Raw genomic sequence first — 6,921 nt, 5'->3', positions numbered from 1 at the left:
ACCAGTGTGAATGAGTGGATGACTGGTTGTGTAAAGCGCTTTGGGGTCCTTAGGGACTAGTAAAAGCACTATACAAATACAGGCCATTTACCATATTGCTCTTTGTGACCCTCGAGGCCAAACAACTCAAACATTTGCAAGGGGAGAACTCCCTCAGATGGTCTGATCTACTGCCATGCAGGGGCTGCGCTTTTAGATAAATGGACATTGTGAAGAAATTAAGGTAATTGTTAAAATGATTTATCCAGGAACTCTCTGGATTAGTCATACAGTCACTGTGTCTGGCAGTAATCAGACCTGGTTGTGGCTAGTGTAAAAACAATGTGGTTAATCACAGTTAATTCTTGACTCAACAAGGAAGGAAATTGTTTTTTCACACAGGACCAGGTAGGTTTGAATAACAAATATGAAAAACTAATACATCAGGAAAGGGGTAAATTCTTTTTCACAAAACTGCAAATTGCTTATATATTCTAAGTATTCCAAAGATGGAGATCTCTCAATTGATACTTAATAAAAGTGATCCTTTATAACTGATACTTTTGCATTTTATAATGTTAAATTGTAAACATTTGCACTATTTTACAGCAATTAGTTTAAGTTAGATCTGAATTAAAAGTAAGCCTCTTTTACTTCTGTTCCGTCATGAGGAGAACACTCAGGAGAAGACAAATGCTAGCTGCTGTTGATAGCTTGAAAAACAACATCATCAGATCTTAAGAAGCTTTGTCTACAGTAATGACTTCAGCTAGGTCTTACAGGGAAGGATGCTCTTTCAGGTTAAAGAACAGAGGTAAATATCATAATACACTTTTTAAGACTAGATTAATCAATGCCTTAAGATAAAATAATTTTATACGTATTATTATTATTATTATTTTTTAATAAATGAAGCTATTCAAAACATGCAGGCCCGTGCTTCCAATGCCCTGGTGCAGATAGCCTTTCAATTGTACATATTAGTACTGAGATACTACATGTAATCCACTATAGATTGCACGCTCTAATCTACAAACTGTAATGAATAGCTGGTCACACCATCACACCTGATGCTGAGGTGATCCACAGGTACCACATGAGGGCAGTATAGGTTTGGTAATGTGTGCAGGACACCAGTAACACAAGGAGTAATGGTTTTTATGTGTAATATTTCAAACTGAAGCTCTTAAATGTTGTCATTTAAGTTCAGTCTCTAAGCTACACAATCTTCATCTAAAGTGTCTTGTGTTTGTTTTAGCACTAATTCCATGTAATTTCAAAATGAAATTTCTGATCTATCCCAAAACTGTGACTGAGTCTTTAAAGGTTTTGGGACAACACTGTAATCTGTGACTGTTTCAGTGCTTTACATACAAAATTTTAGAACATGAACCAAGTAAAATAAGGAGGTGTGAAAGGGGTGCTAATTAACTACCCTCTGATATTTAAATTAAATGTTTCTTGAGCAAAATATATTTTAGTCAAATAATGTTTACGTTCTCAGTTACCTTCAAATAATATTGGCAAAACAACTTTTACAAAACTAGGTCTCTTCATTCTGTAGGCTATAATAGATCAGCTGACTGAGCCTGATTGGCAGAGGGTAATTTGATTAACTTTAAGCCAAGTCATAATTTGACCCATTCCAATGAGCCAGAAGTTTCAAACTAGGTTGGTGCAGTCTTAAACTTTGTTTTACCTCCAAACCATACGGCCAGTATGGGTATCTCATAAATTAAAGCACCTTTGTGGATCTTCCCTCTACTGTAAATAGAAATTGACAGACTAACTTTCCATATGTTAGCTCGTATTCTGCAGATGTGACTTTGATCTCTGAGATTACAGTTGTTTAAGTTATAATTAAAAAAGCTGCTCTCTCATGTTTTGCAGCCAGCATGTATTGTGTTTTACTGTCATTTTATTGTCACTTATTGCAAATTTCAGGAGATTTTATGGCTTAAATTGCGTCTTTGGAGGGAAACTATGGGCACAGTTGGTCCGTGTCCAGTACTTTCTCCATTTGTTATGTAAAATATTCCTCATCCATCAGAGGCCCAAACTGCAGCAGAAGAGCTTTGAACTAAATGCTAACATCAGTTCACATAAAATCAAACTGAAATTTCCTTTTTTTGACACATAAAAGCAAAAAGAGACGTGAGCAACACTTAAATTCAAGGACAAAAGAGATTGGCAGTTCCATGTGCTATGTAAAGTGCCCAGTATTATATCTTAATCTTATTGCAGTCTTGAGGTAAAGGTCAGATTCTCCATTGAGTTTATTTAATTGACCTTTACAATCTAGTCGACCTTTGTTGGAGGGTTAGCTGCAGCTTTTTCCACTCAATGGCTGTCTTATCTCACAGCCAAAAGTAGTTTAAACTGATAAATATTCATCCTGAGCCGTTAGCTGGCCTGGGATTTCACCACAATTTCGGTATAATGTAACAAAAGAGCAATCAACCTCCACCGATATGGAAAACTCAAAGGTCAGATAATTTTTTTTCCATTCTGTTTTCAGCATTGATGTTGCCTCTGAAACCCTCTTTGAATAAATTTCAATTTGGAGTTAAAAAAATATTGAATCATTATGGTATTCAAATTGATCCTCCTCAAGGACTTGGATTTGGTGTTGTAAGTGTGACCGCTCCCCCAAAAGATATTGCAGGTCATCTGCAGACCTGATTTTTTCTGTTGTATAATAGTTATATTCTCTTTTTTTGATGCGGTAACTCCTTACAGAGAAAGCGAGCAGGAAACCAGCCTGGTCCAACCAATATGGTTTATATGTAGGGACTAAAAAGGTATTCCCAGTCCAAGCCATTTTTTTTTTCCCTTGGAAGGGTTTTTCCCAAGTCTGTCAGATCTTAGCCTTTGAGTGATTTCTCCTCAACAGTAGATTCAAATAGACCTGGATGTTCTTTACATGGTCCGGCGGGCCATTGCTGGTGCTGTGATCGTTGTATGATATTCCCTAAACCTTTCTTCTGAAGTTCTGCTGTGACATCTAAGAAAAGTAAATAGTAGAGCAGGGCGATATGACCAAAAATATTTATCACGATATACATTTGAAAATTTGCGATAACGATATAACTGACGATATAATTGACACTAGATCACTTTACAACTCCATAACTTTATTAGTGCAAAAAAACCCCAACAATGTATTTTCACTTGAACAAGCAGCTGTTTTTTATGTGCATTAAAGTTATATAAAAATTTTACAGTGCAAATGCAAATCCTTGCTGACAGTTTAACCAAAAGGCATTTCCAGTGGAAATTGGCCGACATATCCTCAGCATAACCATGTATAATATCCACAAAACTTAAAAAGAGGTAATACACACACACAATAGACTATGTGCATGTTAGCATATGCCACTTCTGGTGCGAAAACTCCTGTGGGGAGCTTTGTTTCCGGTTTCCTATTCGCGCCTTGTTTACGGTCCAAAACAAGTTAAGCAAATCAAGCAGCGATTTACATTTCTATAGATGTCTTGAGCATTTACCCAATATATCTGTAAATGATGTTCATTAACTTGTCGATATTTTTCCCCCGCGCCTCAGAGGAAAAGAGAAAAGGGATTCAAATGTTATATTTCTCAGTATCTGTAAACAGAGGTCCCTCGTTTATTGCGGGTGTTATGTTCTAAAAATAACCAAGTAGCCAATTTTATTTTTTGACGGTGCAAAACGTTTCGTGGACATCGTGGACATACAGTACTGCACTTCAGAGTCACACTGCTAGCGATCAATGCAGCGATTCTGCACTGTACAGGAGAGACGTCATGGAGGAGATCGTCTGCAGTGATCAGGGCGCAGGACACAATGTGATGTAAAAAAAATAAGCATGCAAACTTGCACTAAAAAATCCGCGAAACAGCGAGGTGAAAGGTGAACCGCGTTATAGCGAGGGACCACTGTAATTTTGAAGGTAAGTCACAACATACCCTTCGTAAATACTAATGTATAGAAACCGTTACCAGCAATCATTCATTTTTTGTGTGGCTTTTTTTCACGGTTTGTTAACATGCTGTGTAAGTGTGTACTTGACTAGCTGATATCGACATAACGGGGGAAACATCTGGTTTGACTATTGTTCACCTGTAATTTGAATGCTGAACATTTGCCTGTTTAAATCATAAGACCAGTATACAGAGATGTGCTTCTGAATGTGGACAATGTGTCTTCTGATTTTGTAATGCAGTTCTGCTTGTGTTGAGTGATGTAAACAACTGATTGATCTAAACTCTTTAAACGTCAAAATTGATCATTAGATTTTTTATGACACAACAGTGGTGAGTGTTCCCACCTTCTGCTCTTTGTAACTTAACGCGATCTTTCTCATTTTCGAGTTTTGGACATGATTTTGGAGTATATCTTCGCAGTAGTGATTGGCCGCAAAGTAAAGCTACTGGAAATGTACAACCCTACATCCGGTCTCAAACCATGAAGTTAGCATTTTCTCGTGCACAGGGTCTATACGGTAATATTGGTTTTGTCCAAATTCAAGGCTGCATCCTCCTGAGGACCCGGCCTTCGCGGTCTACGTGGGCCGGGTCCTCAGAAGGTCAGGTAGGCCGGAAGTAAACGGCTGGGGAAATTGGACGGTCTAGCCTTCTGATTAGCGTCACTGCTATCTCGGTGGAGTTCATTAAACTCAGCCGTCTGCTCCTTGCTATCTAAAACATAACAGGACACTGGCGTAAATTCTCGACTGTCTCATACTTCTGTTTAATCAGTTTTCTGTTTGACGTTTAGTCAGCTGTGTAAAAACCAAGGAGGAACCCACCAGGGGGATTAATAAAGTTTTATTTTATCTAATCTAATCTAATAACTTTAATCTCAGCCAAACCGATTTACTCACGAACAAACAAAACACTGAAAAAAGCCCAACAATAACATTTTTAGGTTGTCTAAGTGACTTATATATTACGTTTAACCTGAGTAGCGAAACTCCGCAGTGATCTGAAAATGATGTGCCGGGAGTTGTGCCGTTCTCGGCGGCATCAGTGACCATCGAGCTTCTGGCTAGCTATTGAGCTGGTGGGTAGCAGACGTCTCCGAAAACGTCGAAGCACTTTAGCAAATATGCGATATCTTGATAAACCGAGCAGATATTTGATGTTTACACAGCTACTTTCTCGCCTGAAAATATGTTAAAAGTTTATTTTGTGACCCAGAAAGATTAGTAAGAGTAATTCTAAAACTTAGTAACGGCTACCATTGTTGGAAACTGGAGTTTGGCTGGGCTGCGCTATGAATTCTGGGATATGGTAGGCGACGAAGGACACACCCGACCTATCCTTCAAATTCGGGGAAAAGGAGGACGCATTTGTCGGCTGCATTCGGAGGAGTCTACGAATTTGGACAGCCTTCGGCGCGTCGCTGTGACGTAATCGGTCTACAAATGCGGCCTCAGGAGGATGCAGCCAATGAATTTGGACACGACCATTATGTTGAAGCACAGTATGTATCACTCCGCGAGGCTCCTGCCTACGATAGCTGTAATGCTCCGACAATCCATCAAGCGGTGCAGGTTTGTAGCTTAGCAAAGTCGTACTAAAACATTTGACAGATTTTCGAGCACCGTGTACCACATAAAATCGCTTCGAGGTCAGTAAACACAACCAGAATTCATACATAAGGCACACGGGATTATAAGGGACACTGTCGATTTTCAGAAAAATCAAAGTGTGCCGTATTTTCCAAAAAACACGGTAATAACGACGGCCCGCTAGCATGCTCTACCAAAAATAGTGCTTTGTTGTGTATCTGACGGACGAAAGCTAAACCAGTTGCACACCACTGAAGTTGCAGCATTTTTACAAACCAATTCGGGTTCATCCGTTTCATTTAACAGTCCGCTTTCGCCCTCCTCATTCTCCGTTGCCGCCATGCTTTTTCCGCCATGTGTGTATGAAAACAAAGGCACTGCGCATGCGCGTTTTACCCATATTCTATTACCGTATGATATGGCTCAGCCCTAGTAAATAGTACATTTCCAGAAGACGCTAAAACCACTAGAGAATGTTTAAGAGAAGCTAATGTTGTAAATGTATTATTGTAGAGTCTTTACCTTACAATATAAAGAGCCTTGAGGCAACTGTTGTTGTGATTTGGCGTTATATAAATAAAATTGAATTGAACTAAATATGAACTTTCAGCAGACGTTTAAACTTCATGTACCAAGCAATTTTAGCAGTTAAGGCCAAACAAGGCTTTGAATATGCTTTTTTTTTTGCACACCCTACTGGCCTCATTTAAATGCACATCAACATACAGTTTCTCTGCCAATTAGGACCCACAATGGACCTCTGTATGTGCTTGTCTCCTCTGGTTAGCAATTTGCCCATGAACCCATCTGGGACGTGATGTCACATGAAATCCAAAAGGTTTCTCAGTGTTGTCCTCACACTGTACAGTAGATGGAGAGCTCCCTACTGCGTCATTTACTGTCATTAATGGTGATGGACACAATTGCTCATTTATCACAAGAAGTGGTGCAGTGTGTGTCTACAATGGCCTTCTCCATAGGGCCTCAGCCTTATTCACACACTGAAGATCCATTCTCACACTGATGATTAGACAGATGCAAGTCAGAGTTAATGTCTGATAGGTTTAACATGTTAGGAATGAGCTTCTGAACATGCTGCAGCTGTCTACACTCTAAAAAAATAATAATTTGAGTTTTTCTCCTGATTATACAACTCCATGTTTTTTTATAAGTGGAAAAGTGCAGTTAAACAAGGAAGGCCGACTTCAGCACAGAGCATTGCTGTGCAGGAGGAGTAGCAGGGGTGCTTAGAGATGATAATCGGTTATAGAGTTGTGAGGCTCCTAATTGTGCTTTCATAAGACGTTGCTGATTAATGGACTAGTTGACAGACATCCTGTGAATGTTGTCCACATGTGCACAGTCCACAGGGGTGCTGAAGAATCCAC

The 6,921-nt window shown here is 39.2% G+C and overlaps 1 long non-coding RNA gene across 1 annotated transcript in view; it reads left to right on the top strand.

The window, feature by feature from the left end:
* Positions 1 to 3,774: 3,774 nt before the first annotated feature.
* The window catches only part of LOC309692210, a 33,045-nt gene continuing 29,898 nt past the window's right edge, over positions 3,775 to 6,921 (top strand). The window contains exon 1 of the long non-coding RNA XR_014272246.1: positions 3,775 to 3,910. This is a non-coding gene — a long non-coding RNA (uncharacterized lncRNA). The remainder of the gene's footprint in view (positions 3,911 to 6,921) is intronic.

The sequence above is a fragment of the Aulonocara stuartgranti genome (genome assembly GCF_965226115.1).
Source record: "Aulonocara stuartgranti genome assembly, chromosome: 17".
NCBI lineage: Eukaryota > Metazoa > Chordata > Actinopteri > Cichliformes > Cichlidae > Aulonocara > Aulonocara stuartgranti.
The sequence above is the reverse complement of the archived record's forward strand: the minus strand, read 5'-3'. Positions and strand labels throughout refer to the sequence as shown.